The sequence below is a fragment of the Notechis scutatus genome, chromosome 14 (genome assembly GCF_049901735.1).
Source record: "Notechis scutatus isolate UNSWTSFEM ecotype Mainland chromosome 14, rNotScu1.2, whole genome shotgun sequence".
In the NCBI taxonomy this organism is placed as follows: Eukaryota; Metazoa; Chordata; class Lepidosauria; order Squamata; family Elapidae; genus Notechis; species Notechis scutatus.
This window is the reverse complement of record NC_142022.1, coordinates 1255954-1275543: the sequence shown is the minus strand read 5'-3', so window position 1 is coordinate 1275543 and position 19590 is coordinate 1255954. Positions and strand designations below refer to the sequence as shown.

Here is a 19590-nt window from a genome sequence, read left to right as displayed (position 1 = left end):
CAATGGGGAAGCCAGATTCACTTAATGTTAGTAGCTTAACAACTGCAGTGATTCACTTAACAACTATGGCAAAAAAGGTCGTAAAATGGGACAAAACTCACAGGTAATTTTCAATTTTCTTGATTAGCAATGGAAATTTTGGGCTCAGTTGTGGTCGTATTTCGAGGACTACCTGTATTAGAAAGGATCCATTTTTGGTTCAGTTGGGTTAGATTTCTCTTATGGATATTTATTATCAATTTTGCCCTGGCTGAACATTCACTAATTTTGGCCTTGCAATGTGATTGCATCGAATGGTTCATTTCTCCAAAGTCACGCACATTTTTGTTTTGCTACTATCAGCACCTCTCTTAGGAAATTATGATATTTTTGTGTATGTTTTCTGGGATGAACTTAACAAAAACATTTGTGATTTTATTTTTAGGATTTTCTGAATATTTTAAGGTACCATTTCTTTCTAGTGCTTTTGAGTTGCTTTTTACACAATCCCGGCATATGTTAACATGGGCCTTTTTCCAAGGATTGTCAGATACTTCTGTCATTTTTTGAAAGCTATCCTTGCATCAAACTCCGCTTCTGGTGATTTGGTGGATGTGACTGTGTGGTTTTATTTATTTATCCAATTTACATAGCTGTCTATCTCACCCTTTGTAACTCTAGGCAGCTTACAATAAAATACTTTTCCTTGGCAACAATATTTTGCTTATTTATTCCATTTTGAGGATGCCTGACTCAAAAAAAACAATAGTAATATAACAACAACAACAACAACAACGACGACGACGATGATGATGATGATGTTTGAAATCCAACCAAATTGGGGAACATTATGTTAGAGGATGAAAAATACTTGACAGCCTTATTATCCCTGCACTTAAGTGATGAACCACCTTCCAGAGAGCAGAGAGAGAATCATCTGGCTGCAACCAGCAAGAGATAGTCAGGAAAAGAATAACAGAGTTGAAAGGGATTTTGGAGGTCTTCCAGTCAAGCCTCCCAGCTCAATCTGGAGATCCTATAGCATTCAGGACAAATGGCTGCCAATTCTCTTCTTAAAAGCCTCCAGTGATGGAGTACCCACAACTTCTCAAGGCAAACTGTTCCACTGATTAATTGTTTTCACTGGCTTTACCTGGAATTGAATCTATGGACCTATATAGGTACCTTAGGTAACTATATATGGGGAGTTCTCAAGCACCACAGTGGCCTGGTGGTGAAGATGCTTGCTTCCCACTTGGAAGGTTGAAAGTTCAATCTAGGCAGCAACAGATGTTTCCCTGTTAGGGTGTGCAAAGAAAAAAATGTCTGCTGCGAACTCCGTGTAGGCATCAGGAAGGACACCTGGCCAGTAAATGCTCAGCTCCATTCTGTTGCCCCAACTCCACCTCAAATTAAGGGATTATGGGGTCATAAAAGGGATTTTATGGGGAAGAAACCTTTGTTCTGCACTAGATAGTCAATGGCTAAAATGATGATGATGGTGATGAAGAAGAAGAAGAGGAAAAGGGATTGATATAGGTGGTTCTCGTTGAGTGGCAATTGGTAGTTATGATGATGAAGAAAAAGTAACTTTTCAGCCAATCTTCACATTGTGGAACCTTTGCGGGTCTATAAAGCAAAAGAAAGCAGAAGTCAAATCCTAAGCATCATGAATGTTGCTGGTTCCAATTGTGATTGCTAAATGAGGACCACCTATTGGTTATATTAACATTAGAAGCTATCCTGGCTTTGATGCTCAGTGGTTGCAGGAAGCGATAGATAGGTTGTCAGACCTGTTCTGTTGCCTGAGGAATTCTGGGAGTTGAAGTCCACACTTCTTAAAATTCCCAAGGTTGAGAAACACCGTTATAAGTCCACTGAAACAGATTTGCACAACTTGAACCCAAAGCCAGCCAATTTGTGCATAGCTGAGATCACATGAGCCCAGCACACTGCAACCATCATAAATACATCCCAATTGACAAGCCCCTGAATTTTGATGCTGCCATCATGGGGGTGTGAAAAACAGTCTTAAGTCACTTTTTTCAGTGCTGTTATAACTTTGAACTCACTAAATGAGTCGTAAGATAAGAAGTACCTGTATTGGAATTTGCACTGTTTCCTTTCCTTTTGTTCCCAAGGTTGATTTATGTGCTTTTACATGTTGGTTTCAGTTTACCCGATTCACTTTTTATGTTGCTAAGAGGGATTTTTTTCCTTTGCAAAAAAATGGGATATAAATTACCCGAGCAAACAGGGTTATCATCCGCTCCTAATTGTACCCAGGAGCTTCTGCCCTCTTGCAAAGAAGCAAAGTTTAACATGTTGGTTTAGAAAAGAGCATATTTCAGGGACAGGGAGATAAAAATGCTACAGGACGGGGCGTCCTTAAAAGCTGAAGCAATTTTTCTGGTGGAAGTAAAGGGAGGCACCGGTGCTTGAGATCATAAATCAAAACTGGTCTCAGATGATGTGGGGAAAAGCCTCTGCTTTTAGACTGGGAATCTGGTTCTATGCTAAACATAAAACAACCTGTCTGCTTAAATATGGTCTTAAAACATTTGGAATACTGCATCCAGTTTTGGTCACCACACTATAAATATATGTTGAGACTTTGGAAAGAGTTCAGACAAGAGCAACAAAGGTGATTAGGGGGCGGAAGGCTAAAATATATGAAGAACGGTCCAGCATAAAGTTGAGAAGGTTCAGAAACATCAGATTAGAGTTAATGGCTGTATCTACAGAAAAAAATCAATTTAACAGACCATTTTTAAGGATGGAGTGTGTGCTTTGTCTGATTATACATATCATATATGAAATGGATATGATACTTTTAAATATATACAGCATACACATTTACATATTCTGATAATACATGCAAAATTATTTAAATCTCCCTTAAATTACTTAAATTTTATATAAAGTATGTCAATGTATGTCTGTGAATTTAAATTTCTTCCAATTTATTCACCCCAATAATAAGCTTTTTTGATACTTGGGGGCAAAATCTGACATCAGATTTGGTCTGTTACATCCCAAGTCTGCTAAAGGGGATTTGTAAAACGGAAGCTTTACGGCACTTTATTTATTGAAAACTTTGGCAATATTTATAGATATGGCCACTCTTAAGGACATACAGGTAGTCCTTGACTTACAACAGTTCATTTGAAGTTACAACAGCACTGAAAAAAGTGACATGATCATTTTTCACACTTATGACAGTCGCAGTGTCCCAGGGTCACCTTTTGTGACCATCTGACAAGCAAAGTTAATGGGGAAACCAGATTCACTTAATAACTGTGTTACTAATTAAATAACTGCAGTGATTCACTTAACAAATGCGGAAAGAAAAATTGTAAAACAGGACAAAATTCACTTCACAAATTTCTCACTTAACAACACAAATTTTGGGCTCAGTTGTGATCGTAAGTTGAGGACTATCTGTATTTTGTTCTAGACCAGATTCCTAGATTTAAGAAGTCAAAAGTTCAGTCTGTACATCTTGTGGTTAAAGAAGATGTGACATTAATACAATGTGTCTGGAAAACATCACAGAAATTCAACCTCCCTCCCTCCCTCCGTCCCTCTTCCTTCCTTCCTTCCTTCCTTCCTTCCTTCCTTCCTTCCTTCCTTCCTTCCTTCCTTCCTTCCTTCCTTCCTTCCTTCCTTCCTTTCTTCATCAGATTGCACAACTCTAGGACCTAATCCTTGACTTAATCCTTGACAATTGAGAGCAGAATTTCTGTTGCTAAGCCAGGAGGTTATTAGGTGAGTCATGCTTGATTTTAAGACTTTTTTTTGCCATGTTTGTTAAGCAAATCACAACAGTTGTTCAGTGAATCACATGGTTGTTAAGTGAATCTGGCTTCCCCTGTTGACTTTGATTGCTGGAAGCCAGCTGGGGAGGTTTGTGATCGAATGATCGAATGATCCTGTGGTGCTGCAGCTGTTGTAAACAGCTTGATTGCCAACAGCCCAAATTTCAATCACATGACCATGGGTTTGCTTTGCTGTGATGGTGTGAGAATCGGTTGTAAGCCACTATTTTTAGTGCCATCGTAACTTTGAATGGTGGCTGAATGAATGGAAGCAAATGGAGACTTGACTGTAATTTCATGGGGCATTTGCAATAACCTCTATTATTCTGGTTTAGTTCCAAGCTGGGAGAAAGACACTGGAAACACTGAGGCTGATTGGAAAGATGGTTTATTGATGAAGCAGAACCACATGTGATTCTGGGCATCTGACAAAATGGAGGTGAGAGTGGCAGGTATTTCTACGTTCTTTGGGCTTTTTATTTGAGCTTCCTGTTCCTGTGCAAGAACATGTCCTTTAATATTCTATTGGCTGTTGTCAGATTCCTATGGGGTCACGTAGGGGTCACGTAGGGGTCATAGCTGGCTCTGCAGGCAAAAGAGGAAATGCAAATCCTAGGTGCTTGCCTGCACTAATCTGGTCAACCTCTGGCTTATTGTTTATCTGAGCTCCCAGGTGAAGCTTGGACTGCTCTGGGATGGTGCAATGGAAGGGTGTTCTGAAAGGGTGTTGGGCAATTCCTATTGTGTCTAATGGCTTTCGTTCTGTGTTGGATCTTGGGTGAGGGGCTGCTTCTAATCCTATCACTCTGCTTTTGTTAGCTGTCAAACTTTGCTGCAGGCAGTTTTGAAATATCCCGTCTTGAATGGATTTCTGCCTGCAGTCTGCTTTGCTTATGAATAGAGCCATCTAGATAGTTGGCTTCTTCTTCTTCTTCTTCTTCTTCTTCTTCTTCTTCTTCTTCTTCTTCTTCTTCTTCTTCTTCTTCTTCTTCTTCCAATAAGCTCTTTATCTCTTAAATACTGGTATTTGCTGTGGGCTATTAATTTGGGGGCTGCTTCCTGCCTCTAAAAACATGTTTCTTCATTTCTCATTTAGGGAAATATAATATTCTGCCTTTTTAATATTTCCCAAAATATTTCATACTTTTGGGGGGGAGGGGTAGGTGCTGACTTTCTACACTGGGCTTCACACAACACGGGTACATGGTTGCATAATTTACCCATTTTTGTAGTTTGCACAATCCATTAAATCAGGGGTCTCCAAAACTTGGCAACTTCAAGACTTGTGGACTTCAACTCCCAGAATTCTTCAGCCAACTGGGGCATTTCTCCATGTTGATAAGTTTTAAAGGTTGTCGAGTGTGGAGACCCCCATATTAAACCAAGTGGATCTGTCCCTTGCATCACGAAATTTCCAATCCAGGTTAAAGCGACCCAGGTTTTTTGGCTGTGTGAATGCAGCACTTCAGTGTTTGTTTGTTTGTTTTTTGTTGCCTGGGTGAAACACGTCCTGTGCGCAAAGCCGCTGGTGGAGATAAAACCTGGCTCTCTTTCTTGGCAGGGTTGGCGCAGGAAGCCAGATCTGCTTCTGGCCAATCACGTCCTGCTCAGAGCGCCGGGTGGGGCTAGATTACCTCCAGGGCCCCCTTCCGACTCATTGATTCAAGACTGTGCCCAGAAATGTTTTATCAATGTGGGAAGCACCAGCGCTCGCAGCAGAAGGGGGGAGGCAGGCATTTCCCAACCCGTGACACCCTCCCCATCTGTTCTTCGCCATCTGCCCGACAAAAGACGATCTTGTGAATGGGAGCGCCTTCCTTTGCTGGAGGAAAGAGCTGCTATATATACACACACACACGTGGCCTTTGGGGGAGCTGAGACAGAAATGTGGGGGAAGGCAGCCTTCTGCCATCAGGCAGTCTCCAGAAGCCAGGGGCAGGGCCTGTGCGAGAAATATTCTGAATTTCGATGAGCAAACGCATGCAGATAATCGGGATACAGGAACCTGCCGCTTATTTTTCACGGGCGCCTGGTTGTTTGTGACTTGGCATTTGTTGACTGCCGACTCATGTGCTGCTTTCCTGGCAGAGGAGTGGGGTGGCAGGACTTGAACTCCCCACCTCGATTTCAGGCCAGGGGACACACGGGCTGAGTGGGGGAAGATTTGCTCGCAGGATGAGGGGGTGGGTTTGGCTCCGATAGAAACCAAGCTGGCATTTCCTCGGTTGCTCTTTTTCCCCAAGAAGGCATCTAGGCAGGAAGGGAGGCGGGGGAAAAAAAATCTGCATTTCCACACTTACACTCCCCTTTCAGTCAGCCACTTTATCATTGTTTTTTACCAGAGGAGAAGAAAAATGTTGGAGAGATCTGTCTGGTTTGCTGGACAGGAGTGAGGTTAGCAGTGACCAGGGAGCCAGAGGAGGTAGAATACAGAAGAACAGAGTTGGAAGGGACCTCAGAGATCTTCTAGACCAACCCCCTGCTCAAGCAGGAGATCTTATACCATTCCAGACAAATGGCTGTCCAGTCTCTTCTTAAAAGCCTCCAGGGATGGACCAACCACAAACCTTCTGGAGGCAACTTCTGCTCCACTGGTTCATTGTCCTCACTGTTAGGAAATTTCTCCTTAGTTCTAAGTTGGATCTCTCCTTGATTAGTTTCCATCTGTTACTTCTTGCCCTTCCCTGGTGCTTTGGAGAATAAACTTGGTTTCTTTTTCAGTGCTAGGCTATTTCTTCAAAAACCAGATGCTATCCACATAGTAGAGATAGCCCTCAACTTACAGAGACATTCATTTAGCAACTGATAGATACAACGAGTCCTCAAGTTACAACAGCACGGAAAAAAGTGATGTGACCAGTCCTCGCAGTTACGACCATTGCAGCATCCCCGTGGTCCCATGATCACGAGGGGGTAGGCAATGGGCATGTATGCAGCATACCAAGGTCACGTGATCACCATTTATGACCCAGCTGGCTTCTCACAAGTAAAGTCAATGGGGAAATCTGGATTTCCTTAACATGGTTCACTTAACAACTGCAGTTATTCGCTTAACAACCATGGCAAAATAAGGGACTGCGACTCATTTAATAACTGCCTTGCTTGGCAACACAAATTCTCTGCCCAATTTTGGTGTAATTGTATCCGTAATTTAAATCTGAAAGAGAAGCATAATTCTTCAGCCTTCACCAAATGGATAGCTTTCCAGTTGGTTAGACTACAATTACCATCCTCCCCCACCCACACAAGTGTACAGAAGAGTCAGAAAATTTATTTCACTGAGACGAAGAAATAAAGGGTTTGATTGTGTTTACCAGTATGCTAAAATGTTTTTTTTTAATCAATTTATCACATTTTACAGTAAGGTGACAAAATAAATAAATAAACAGACTACAGAAATAGAAAAAGGTAAACAGTGAAGCCAGGAATGAAACATGAAAAGCAATTAATGAACCACCAAAACAATAAGCCCTAAACAGAACAAAGAATAGGGAAAAAAGCCCTCAGAATAAAAGAACAAAAACAGTACACTAAAAATCCAGAGCAGCTTTAAAAGGGGCTTTATTTTATTTTTTTAATGAATGAGGAGAAGGATTAAACTGGGACTGCTTTTAAAAATATTTAAGACAGGCTTCAAATCTGGATTAAAATGAATCCTAACCCTAAATTACGATAGCTTCACACAACACGTTTAATTAAGATGGTTACTGGATTAAACATTTTCCTCTGTTGAGACTCTGGAAAGTGTGCAGAGAAGAGCAACGAGGGTGAACCATGGAGAATGGTTCCAGGAATTGAATCTCTTTCCCAAAATCTGGGATGAAGCCTTCACGCCTCAGTAGAGTGGGGGCCATTTGGACCTGGGGGAAGGGGGGGAAACACCTTGTTTCAGAGGGTAAGTGTTGCAATTCTCTTAACAAATGTCTCAGTTAGCAACATAAATTTTGGACTCAGTTGTGGTTGTAAGGACTACCTGTATAATGAAGACTCTTATTGAAGTTTTTAATCTAAGACCCCTTTATATGATCATGTAGCTCAGGGGTGGGGAACTCTGGCCCTTTTACGATCTGTGGACTTCAACTCCCAGAATTCCAGATTGAATCTCTCCTTGGTGGGTTTCCATCCATGATTCCTCCTCTTGGACTTCAGGTGCTTTGGTAAATAGCTTAACCCCCTCCTCTCTGGGGCAGCCCCTCAAATATTGGAGCCTGGCTCAGGAATTCTGGGAGTTTAGAGTTAGATTTGGATTTAGATTTGGATGAACAGAGTTGGAAGGGACCTTGCAGGTCATCTAGTCCAACCCCCTGTCCAAGCAGGAGAGCCTACACCATTTCTGACAGAGGGCAGTCCAGTCTCTAGTGCCCCACCCCAGATGTAGATAGTCCATAATGAATTTCCTCCCGATGTGATGCTCATATTGTCGGGATTACAACACCCAAAATCCACTGCCCACCTGTCCGAAAGGGGCTGGCATTAAGAAAAGCTGTCTGAAACTCTTCACGGGAGCACATTCCAGGCCTCGGGGCCATTTTACATTTTTCCTGTTGACAACCGTTTGATCTTTAATCATTTTAGCAGAGACTAGATTACAAATCTCATTTCTGCAAATGGCTAAGATTGGATTACGGGATAAATCACATGTGCGCTTCTCTTTTTATTGAGCTGGGTTATCTTAGGCAGGGAAGGCGCCTGAGCATTGACAGGCTCTGAAAATGGGCGAGACCATTCAGAGAAGCAATTGCTTTTCATTTTAAGTATTAAAGGTGGCCTCAGGGAAGTGGGTAAGAATGGATTTTATAGTTGGTGATCAAGAGAGAGAGAGACCGGGTTCCCCCACCCCCCCCCACCACACCTCCCAGTACTGGTGGAATGGAGCTGGTGAGGACTTGCCAAGCCTAGCCATGTTTAAAAGGATCTCAGTTTTAATCTTTGACTTTCTCGTCTGCGTAAATCACAGTTGGGACCTGTGATCTCAACCTTGGCCACTTTGAAGACGTATGGACTTCAGCTCCCAGAATTCCCCAGCCTTCAGCACACAGGCTGAGAGATTCTGGGAGTTGAAGTCCACACAGACGTCTTCAAAGGTTGGCCAAGGTTGAGAAACACTGAGTTAAGGCGTCAGGCTAGAAACTGGGAGATGGTGAGTCGTAGTTCCACCTGAGGACCAAAACCAGTTGGGTGACCTTGGGCCAGTCAGTATCTCTCAGCCCTAGGAAGGAAGCAATGGCAAACCACTTCTGAAAACACTTGCCCAAAAAACTTTAGGGACATATCCTGGCAGTCTTCGAGAATCCGACATCCGTGAATGGAAGAATTGGAGTCCACCGATCTTAAAGGATGCTGACTGGGCAATCCTGGGGGTTGAAGCCCACCCCTCTTATAGGTTGCTGGGGGGAATTCTGGGAGTTGAAGTCCACATTTCTTAAAACATGCTGGATGGGGAATTCTGGGGGTTGAAGTCTAAACATCTTAAAATTAGCACTTCAGCTGTAGAAGCTGCTGGGATACAGATAGTCCTCAACTTACGACCATTTGTTTAGCAACCATTCAAAGTTACGACGATACTGAAAAAAGTGACTTACAGTTAGTCCTTGCATTTACGACTGTCATAACATCCCTGCAATCATGGGATCAAAATTCAGGAACTTGGCAATTGGCATATATTTACAACAGTTGTAGCATCCTGGGGTCATTGCTATTTTCGACCTTCCCAGATGGCTTTTGACAAGTCAACGGGAGAAACAGGATTTGCTTAATGCCTGTGTAATTTACCTTACACCTGTGGTGATTCACTTAACGACCACAACTAAAGAGGTTGTAAAATCAGGTGTGACGCAGTGCCTTACTTAGTGATGGAAGTTCGGGGCCCAACTGTGGTTGTAAGTCGAGGCTACCTGTAGTGGGAGACCTCGAAACTGGCTTCACTTCAGAGAGACGCATCTGCGAGGCTAAAAGAGCCTTGACATCCGTTTGCTGAATTTCCTTTCATGGTAAAAGGACTTCAGGCTTTCCATTTTTCACCCAGTGTGCTGGAGGAATTCTTTTTCAGGTTTTTCCCTCTTTTCTCTCCAGCCTCACAAGCTGCCCAAATGTCCTTTTTTGGAAACAGCTGCTGAGAAGGAGTTTCTGGTTAGAAAGACAGCTTTGAAGAAGTGGGAAGGCTGCCGAGGGCGGGAGAGAAGATTGTTCAGGATTTCCCACTTGATTTATTAGATCAAGAGCTTCCAAATATGGTTACTTTAAAATGTATGGACCTCAACACCCAGAATTCCCCAGCCAGCGTACTTTAAGATGGGTGGACTTCAACTCCCAGAATCCCTGAGCCAGCATCCTTTAAGATACAATAGGTGGACTTCAACTCCCAGAATTCTCTAGCCAGGATGCTTCAAGATGCGTGAATTCGGGGAGTTAAAGTCCACAGGTCTTAAAGTGGTTACGTTTGGAGATCCCTCTATTTTACATGTATATCCTGCTGCTCATTCAGATCAAGGCAGCGCACCTATTTTTGGCCTGCAACAGCCCTGTAAGGTAGGTTGAGCTGGTCCAAAGTCCCCAGCAGCTTGTATAGATTGGGAGGGATTAGAACCTGGGTTTATACTTCCCCCATGTCCTTGTTCTGACCCAAACCTTGTTCCAAGGAAACAAACACCAGATGGAGGTAACAGCAAAACCTTTTAATGATTTTTTACGAATTCTGTTCCTTCCCGGTTAAAAGGCTGTTTCAAACTAACAGTCTCTGATAAAAACGAGCCTTGCCAAGGTGGTGCAAGGCTGCCAAGAACACAAGATAAAGTTACTAAGAAATATTTCAAACACAAAGAGTCTCCAAACACCAACCAAGATATTCCGAACGTCCACCAGGCTTGAGTGGAAAAACTTCTTTGCTTCCTGCAAAGAACTCTGGTTTCTCAGCTGGCTTTTATCTCTTAAGGGAGCGGCCATTACCTTGCAGCCTTATTCCTGAGTTGCCTGTGCTACTGCAGCTGCTCTTTCCTTCGAGCAGCCCCGTGCGCACGAACACTGGGCACAGGCTCCTCGGGGGCCTCTTCAGCACTGTGGCCAGCCTCCACAATCTCCGAAGGCAGCACTCCACTCCCTGATGGTCCTGGCCCCATCCCTGCCTCACACGCAGGCCCCTCGTCTGAGTCCTTGATTCTCCGAGACCTCAGCCGCCCCGCACCTGTTGCCGGTGAACCACAACAGTCTTTTACGCTACACCTGATTGGCTCTCGGGGTAAGAGGGAGGGACTGCCCCAAATTCAGATGTGACTAAAGGGGGACTAGAACCTGGGTGCTCTCCCCTCCCGGTCCAGCACCTTCTCCATTTGCTATCCCAATCTGGTTTTGTCATGTCGTCACTTGGAGATGCATTCCCGCAACCCGCCTAACCTAGTTAGAAACATAACTTCCTTCTCAAAAGCTGTCTCCTTTTCATCTGGGCTACATTGAAGGAGGGGTTTTGGGTATATTATAGGGACTTGGGAAGTAATTTTTCTCGATCTGAGTTAAGCGCCAGGCGTGAAGGTAAGCCAGGAACTGCAGAAAAAAACGCTGCTTGGTGCAGAATTGTGTTTAAATTCTCCTCATCTGTGCAGGAGAAAAAAAAAAAGAGAAGAAAAGACAATCTCTGTTTCTAATAAATTGGGGGATTTGAGGGTAAAAAGAAAGAACATTTTAATACAGTTCCTCACTGGGAACAAAGGTGCGGAAATCTGTGGTTTTCCGCTTTGCCGAGTAATGTTTAAATACAGATAGTCCTTGAATCACAACCTTTCATTTAGTGACTATTTGAAGCTACAATGTCACTGAAAAAAGTGATTTACGGCCATTTTTCACACTTACGACTGTGGTGATCAAAAGTCGGACGCTCGGACGCTCGTGTTTATGGTGGTTGCAGTGTCCTGGGGTCATGTGATCACATTTTGAGATCTTCTGATGAGCAAAGACAATGTGGAAACCAGGTTCTCTTAATCATATTCTAGGTAGTCCTTGATTTACAACTGTTCGTTTAATGATCATTTGAAGTTAAAATGGCGGTGAAAAAAGTTACTTATGACCAGTTTTCACAGTTACAACTTTTGCAGCATCCCTGTGGTCACGTGATCAAAATGAAGATGATTTTAGCAAGTGACTCATATTTATGACGTTTGCAGCGTCTTGGAGTCACGTGATCCCCTTTTGTGACCTTCTGACAAGCAAAGTCAACGGGAAGGCAGATTCACTTAACAACCGTGTTCCTAACTTAACAGGCGGCAGTGATTCACTTAACAATTGGGGCAAGAAAGGTTGCAAACTGGGTCAAAAGTCACACAACGACTGTCTCGTTTAGGGATAGAAATTTTGGGCTGAATGTTGGTCGTACGTCGAGGACAGCCTGTGCTGAAATTCTGATCCCTAGCTTGGTCATGCTAGGAAGGAAACTTGAGAGGATTCAAGCTCATTGCTAATCTGTTATTTTTTTGCCAAGGATGTTCTGATCCGTGGCCAAATTGCCCGGTTGGGCTGGGCTACAAAAGAAAGTGAAATACCAAAGGGGGAACTTATGATTGTGTCAGCTACCCTGGAAAAGACTCAAGCACCTTGAAATGTCAACCCGGGCATTCACACGACATGCTTAACCAAGTAAGACCATCCTGGATCTTATTGGAGACAATGTCTTAGGTGGCAATGACAGGGTGGCTTTTAACCTCGGGGTGTTTTTTTTTTACGCAGTAGCTTAATGAGATCTGTGATCTGAGCGGCTGGCTTAGTTTAGCTTAGCGTCTTCTGCCAATCCAGAAAATCACAGATATGTAATCCCTCGTTCAGTGACCAAAGTTACAACTGAGAAAAGTGACTGTGGCAACTGTGGCAAAGGAAAGGATTTAAGATTGGGCACAACTCCTTTAAGAACTGCCTTCCTTAGCAACAGAAATCCTGGTCCCAATTTTGGTCGTTAAGTTGAGGTCCTGCAGGTATTAACTAGGTTTGGAGAAATTCTCCCTAGTGTTTTTTGGGAACAGCTGGGTTAACCCATCCGAGATAAAGCAGCATTCCACGGCTGCCTAAAGATCTAGTGTGCATTACTTGTTTGTGGTTCAGTGCGATGCGCCATCCCAGCCGGTTGTGGTTTCATTCATGGATAAGGCCCCTTACACTCATTAATTTGTCAGTCACATATCTCTGCTTTCATTATTTGCGAGCTGCATATCTCAATTGCTGCTTTGTTTGAAATTATAGGGAAAATTTACAGTCGCCAAGCAATGGGGGAAAAAAAATCTGATGAGAACCGTAAACATGCTTTAAAAAGAGAACGCGCAAAATAAGCTTCTCTCCCTCTTCTCTCTGTAGCTAAACTTCCAGACTTTTGCCAGGTTTCTCCATCTTGGCAACTTCAAGATGGAGAAACCTTGAGAGTTAAGTTCTGCTCCACTTCATCTCGTCCCTCTCTCTTCTGCAGCGAGTGGCTTGGCTCACTTCTTTTAAGCGAACTGAAAGCGAAACTTCCCCTTTCGGCCAAAGATTGGCCCCAAATCCTGGTCCGTGGCATTGCAGAGCCAACTTATTAGTCCCCCTTGCCCTTGCCCTCCCCCCCCCTCTCCTTGCTGGTTTCTCCCTCTCATTTCGTCTCATCCAACTGTCAGCCTTTGGCTGAGCCGCTGCGGATCAATATTGCATTAGCGCTCCATGCCACCGTTGGTGGGAAGAATGGAACTGGGCTGGTTGTCCAGGCAGGCAGCTGACAATGGGGAGGCTTGGATTATGGGGTGGCGGAGGTGTCCTTGGAGGAAAATTGCATGGGCTTGAGGAGCTGAAAGGAGAGGGCAAGTCAGCCACCCTTTCTCTTGACAATCCAGTTCTGACTCCCTCTTAAAGCAGCCAGATATGAGGCATGATAGCAGTCTTCCAATATCTGAGGGGCTGCCACAGAGAGGAGGAAGGGGTCAAGCTATTTTTCAAAGCACCAGAAGGCAGGGCAAGAAGCAATGGATGGAAACTGATCAAGGGGAGATTCAACCTGGAAATGAGAAATTTTCTGACAGTGAGAACAATCAATGAATGGAACAGAAGTTGCCTTCAGAAGTTGTGGGAGCTTCATCCCCGGAGGCTTTCAAGAAGAGACTGGATTGACATCTGTCAAAAACGGTGTCTCCTGCTTGGGTGGGAGGTTGGACTAGATAACTTACAAGGTCCCTTCCAACTCTGTTAATCTGTACCTGTATGTAAGTGAGGAATATGTGAGACTGTGTGTGAGATCAGAAATGGTGGAAGAGAGCAACATTAGGACAAGTTATTGGGATAAATTTGCATATTTATTTGGGGGACTCCCAGAGTGCCCTGTTTTCTAGGTTGAGCAAAAGTTTTATTATTTATTTATTTATTTAAAATAAATTTTAGCAAGTTTCCAAATAAAACGGTTGTTAAGTGAATCTGGCTTTCCCATTGACTTTGCTTGTCAGGAGGTCGCAAAAGGGGATCACCTGTCCCCAAGATACTGCAACCATCATAAATACAAGCCAGTTGTCAAGGAACTGAATTTTGATTATATGACCATGGGGATGCTGCAAAGGGTATGTGTGAAAAATGGCCATAAGCCACTTTTTTTCATTGGGCTTGTAATTTCAAACAGTCATTAAACAAACTGTTAAAAGTCGAGGACTACCTGTATCTGATTCTATGGTTGTGCTCACATCCCATGCACCAACTTCCCTCCCATGATGGCTTAGTTGATCTCCCACCAAATGAAAAAACAAGAAAACTGAATTCTGCATTGAAAGCTCTCTGCGCAGGGCTCGGTTCAGCCCAGTCTAGCATTTTGGCTAAAACCCAAACTCACCCCAATAGCCCATTGACTGTAGTCCAGACTGTACTACATCACCCAGCATCCTCCTCCTTTTTCTCAACAGGGCAAGGTTGCTGGGAGTTGTAGTTCAAGCATCTGGAGTTTATGTCTCTCCTCTCCTTCGGCTCTGAGACAATCACACAAAACTAGGATGGAGGGGAGTTTAAAGATGATTTGCTTGAGGAAGGATCCTGAAGAGCCTCTCTCCCAAGACCTCTAAAACCAAGAACTTATTAGTTCAAGTGGCAGTCTCTTCTACAGGCCGATAATTTGTACAGTCAAGAAATCTCAGAATAACAGAATTACAGAGTTGGAACGAATAGTTATAAGTGAGTATTTTCACTAAAGAATGGAATTCTATCTGATCTCCAACATCTTGGTTAGCCATCATCATCATCAGAGTTGGAAGGGACCTTGGAGGGTCCTCTAGTCCAACCCCCTGCTCAAGCAGGAGAGCCTATATACCATCCCAAGCAAAAGGCTGCCCGATCTCTTCTTGAAAGCCTCCAGTGATGGAGCACTCACAATTTCTGGAGGGAAGTCGTTCTGCTGAGTAATTGTTCTCGCTGTTGGGAAATTCCTTAGTTCTAGGTGGTTTCTCTCTTTGATTACTTTCCATCCATTGTTTCTTGTTCCGTCTTCAGTTGCTTTGGAAAATAGCTTGACTCCCACTTCTCCTGTCTCCCCCGGTCCTTCCCTTCCCTAGACCAGCCAGGCCCAGTTCCTGCAACCGTTCTTCGTATGTCTGAGCCTCCAGTCCCCTCATCATCCTGGTTGCTCTTCTCTGCACTCCTTCTAGAGTCTCAACCTCTTTTTTACAATGTGGTGACCAAGCCTGGATTTGCACCAATATTTAGTGCAGTGGGGAAGGTGTTGGGCTAGAAAACTGAGTTCCAGTTCTCCCTTAAGCAGTGAAGCCAGCTGGATGATTTTGAGCCAGGTCTTGTCTCTCTTGGCCCAACCCACCTCACAGGGTGGTTGTTGTTGTGGGGAAAATAAAAGCATTATGTGTGCCACCTTGAGACATCCAGAATATCAATACAATAAATGTTCCTTCTTCCAGTCTAATGGGACCTCACTAGCCCTCAGTGAAGTCTTTACAACTGAGAGCAGTCCATTCCTCCAGTGAGACCTTTCCCCCCCAGAAATTACTGCAATCTCGCAGTCTGCATGTTCTCAGAGGTACCCTCTACTGGCAAAGTTTAGTTTACTTTACTTTATTGTCATTGCATCTCGTACAACGAAATCAAACACCATCTTCAGTGCACATCATGACCATGAAAAAACAAATGCACATCCTTCACCCTTCACACTTTGAACCCAGAAACCCCCCGACACCACACCAACACTGCACTATACAGCAGAATTCAACAGAGCTACTGCCCTGGGATAGAAGCTGTTTTTCAGCCTATTTGTCCTTGTTTTTATTATTATTCTGTACCGGCTGCCAGATGGTAATAGTTCAAAAAAAGGGTTCCCAGGATGAGATGGATCTTTGAGGATGTTTTGAACTTTCTTAAGGCAGCGGGAGCTATGAAGCTCTTCCAAAGAGGGGAGAGGGCAACCCATGATCCTCTGGGCAATGACGTTCACCTTCTGGAGTGTTTTCGTTAAAAAAAAAAGCAATTTCAAAAAGAAGAAAAAAGCCACAATTGTCTCTTCAAGGAAAAAAAATCTTGGGTGCTCAAAGGCTTGAAAACCCCCCAAGTTGGTTCTTAGAGAAGTGAGGATTTGGGCCCCTCATTGAGGGTCCCAGGTTGTACAAGATGGGCCTCAATTCTTAAAAAAAACGAGTTGCATCTTTCAGGCACCCAGCACGTTTGATTAATTTATGCTTCTGCCTCTTCTGCAGAGCTGGAAAATGGATGAGTGCAGCCCCTCCCCAACCTTGGCAAAGCAAGCCAAGGAACTGGAAGGGGCCGTTGAGGTGGGGGCTCCATAAGATGACGCCAATCCGTGGTTTGTAAACCATCCATTAGCTTATAAGCCATGGTTCCAACAAAAAGAAAGAGCCAACAGACAAATGGACTCGGTTTCTTGACTTTCTCAGCCTGACGTGGGGCGAGTGCAGAGTGTGTGGGCCTGTGGCCCTCAGGGAAAGTCTACCACCAGGAGATTTTTTTTGTCCTGCTCAGAGCAGTTTCAAGAGACTCTCCCCAGCCTCACCCCTCAAGGCCCTGCAAGAACCCGGACATGGGTGGCATTCAGTCCGCAGGTGAAGCCTACAGGTAGTTGTTCATTTAGTGACCGTTCAAAGTTACAACGGCACTGAAAAAAAAGGGACTTATGACCGTTTTACACACTTACGGGCGTTGCAGCTTCCCCGTGGGTCGCATGATCAAAATTCAGGTGTTGGCAACTGGTTCATGTTTATGACGGCGGCAGTGTCCACCTGATCCGCTTTTGCGACCTTCTGACTAAGCAAAATGAATGGGAAAAATCAGATTCCCTTCACAACCGCATAACGGAACAGCTGCAGTGATTCACTTAACAACCGTGGCGAGAAAAGTCACAAAACGAAACTCACTTAAGAAATGTTTCGCTTCCAGGAATTGTTTTTTTGGGAGGGGGTCTTGCGGTCGTAAGTCGAGGACCGCCCGCAGCTGGGGAGGGGGCCGCAAGGAAAGCACAGCTGGGAGGTGAAAAGGCGTGTCCCTCCCACTGCCCCACCCGCGCTGGCCGGAGACCCCCGGCCTGGGCGGCTTCTCCTCCACCCCCCACCCCCCAACTGCTGCTTCTCCGGGGCGGGGGAGGCGGAGCCCGAGGGGCGGGGGCAGCAGGTGGGGGGGGGGCGGCAGGGGGCGCGCGCATGCCGGCGCGCGTCCGGGGCTCTTTGCAAGCGGCGGCGAAGGGAGCCGGACTGGGCAGAGAAGGGGGGAAATCCCGCCGCCGCCCGGCCGAAGTCTCCTGCGCCCGCTGGAGGACAGCCGGGGCGAGGAGCGAGAGGAGGGGCGAGCCGGGGCGGGGCGGCGCTTTGGCGGCGGCGGCGGCAGAGGCAGAGGAGGAGTCCGCTGCCGCCCCGGTTTGCAGCGGGAGCCGCGACCGCCTCCTCCTCCTCGCTTCCCGAGCAGCCCGGGCGACAGCGACCAGCAGGAGGAGGAGGAGGAGGAGGGCGACCACCGAGAGGGGAGACGGCCGCCCCCCCCCCCAAAACCCCGCTCCGGAGCATCCTCGGCAAGCGCAGCTCCCCCCGCCCCCGTCTGGCTCAGCGCAGGTACCGGCGGCGGCTGCGCCCTTGCGCGCCGAGCGGTGGCGGTGGGTGGGTGGGGTTCCGCTGCGTCCCCGGGCATCTCGGGAGGACTTGGGTGGGGGGAGGCTTGAGCAGAGCCCACCCCCTCGGGAAGGCCGGCAGGGCCAAGGGGGAGAAGGGAGGGGCGCTGCGGTCCCCCCTGGGGTAGCGAGGGAGGAAAGGAGGGCGGGGGTCTCGACTTGCGCGCCTCCTTTTGGCAAGGCGGATGGAGGGGGACGCTAAGGAAGGGGGGGCGTCGGAGGGGCCGAGGCGGAGGGTAATGTGGGGAGCTATGGGGGGGGGCAGGCGGAGGCGGCTTTCCCGTTCCCTTCTCCATCCTTCCTCCGCGCCATTCCCCCTCCAGAGATAAGCTCACCTTGGCAGGGAAGGTGTGAGCGGCGCGGGCGGCTCTCCTCCCGCACGTTTCGATCTCGGCATCCTTGCGGCGGATCGCTCGGTCGTGTTTTTCTCGGCGATCCTCCCCACCACCGCCGCCGCCAGCACAAGGCTCCCTTCGCCCCGGCTGCCCTGGCTGGAGGCGTTGCGAGGCTTTTCGAAAATAATGCAGAAATAATAATTAAAAAATGCCGGAATCACCCATTTTCTGCAGCCGCCCCTCCGCCTCCCAAACTCCCCATCCAGAGATCGGGGGCGGGGGGAAGCGAACCTGTTCTTGGAGGGCAGCACCGCCAGCAGCTTTCCGTTATTTACTCCTGGCCAGCTGCGATTCCCAGCCTTGGCAGATCGGGGTTGGTTAGGAAGTAGGAATATGGGTGGGTGGGTGGGAGGTGGGGGTTTTTGAAGCCTCCTTTCCCTGCGTGCGTTTGTCTCCCCCCTTTCAAAAATAGCAAATCGTTTAGCGGAAAAAGCAGGGATTTTCCCCCTTAGGATGTCCGTGTTTACAGGAGAGCAAGCTTTGGGGCTCGGATTCTTCCCCCCCCCCGCTGTGATTTGGGGAGATGGGAGGAGGCGAATGGGTGTGGGGTTTAATTTGGGGAGGGGGTGTTTTCAGGAAGAGCTGCCTCCCCCTCTGTATCCTGAACCTAATAGCAGATCTCTGCAAAGAGCCAGGGCTGAGTGAGGGTCCATCATGCGGCGTGAAGTCATAGTCCCTCTTTAGAAAGAGGGATTTGAAAAAGGGGGGGGGGCGTTTGCAAAAAAAAATTGGCAAGAATTGGGTGAGGGGTGGGGAGCCAGGGTTGCAAACCAGCCTTGTCCCAGGAATAAAGGCTGGTCGGCTGGTCCTTCTCCTGCCTGGTGTGTTTGCAGGCATTTATATTATTAATTTGGGGGTTACTCCAGCCTGACATTTTACTCTTCCCTTGATGTCCACGCTTTCCCCCCCATTGTATTGATGGCCGTATAATATCAGTATTAAATATATATATATATCTTCTTAAACAAAAGGACCCCCAGTGAAGGGATGGCTGTTTCTACTCATGTATAATATTTGTAAATAAAAACCAGACAGCGTTTTTGTCGTTGATCACAAGGGCCCTTTCCTTTTTAGTATTATTATTCTTCCTGTTAACCACTTTGTTACTAATATAACGTATAAGAGACAGATCAATAATTTGCAAATGGATTTAGTACCTTCAGAGGGGGTCTGTTTTGCAAGGGGTGGGAAGTAATGTTGTAGTAACGTATTCATCAGTATTCAACTAGAGGGGATAATATGTGTATATGTGGTGGGGTTTCTTTTCTTTTTTTTTTTGGTTGCATCTTTTTTTTTTTTAATGTTT

At 45.8% G+C, this 19590-nt stretch overlaps 1 protein-coding gene and 1 long non-coding RNA gene across 3 annotated transcripts in view; one reads left to right on the top strand and one right to left on the bottom strand.

Annotated features, from left to right (window-relative positions):
* Positions 1-1370: 1370 nt before the first annotated feature.
* LOC148129486 (uncharacterized) lies at positions 1371-18760 on the bottom strand. Of its 2 annotated transcripts, none has more exons than XR_015745337.1 (4): positions 18516-18760; positions 18225-18397; positions 16927-17036; positions 1371-1608 (listed from the first exon to the last, which is right to left on the bottom strand). It is a non-coding gene; the product is annotated as an uncharacterized LOC148129486 (long non-coding RNA). The 2 variants fall into 2 exon arrangements; XR_015745338.1 differs by lacking the exon at positions 1371-1608 and adding an exon at positions 10866-11384.
* Positions 17483-19590, top strand: part of NRXN2 (neurexin 2) — a 385627-nt gene continuing 383519 nt past the window's right edge. The window contains 1 exon segment of the mRNA XM_087943407.1: positions 17483-17833. The gene's annotated coding sequence lies outside the window, so the exon portion shown is untranslated.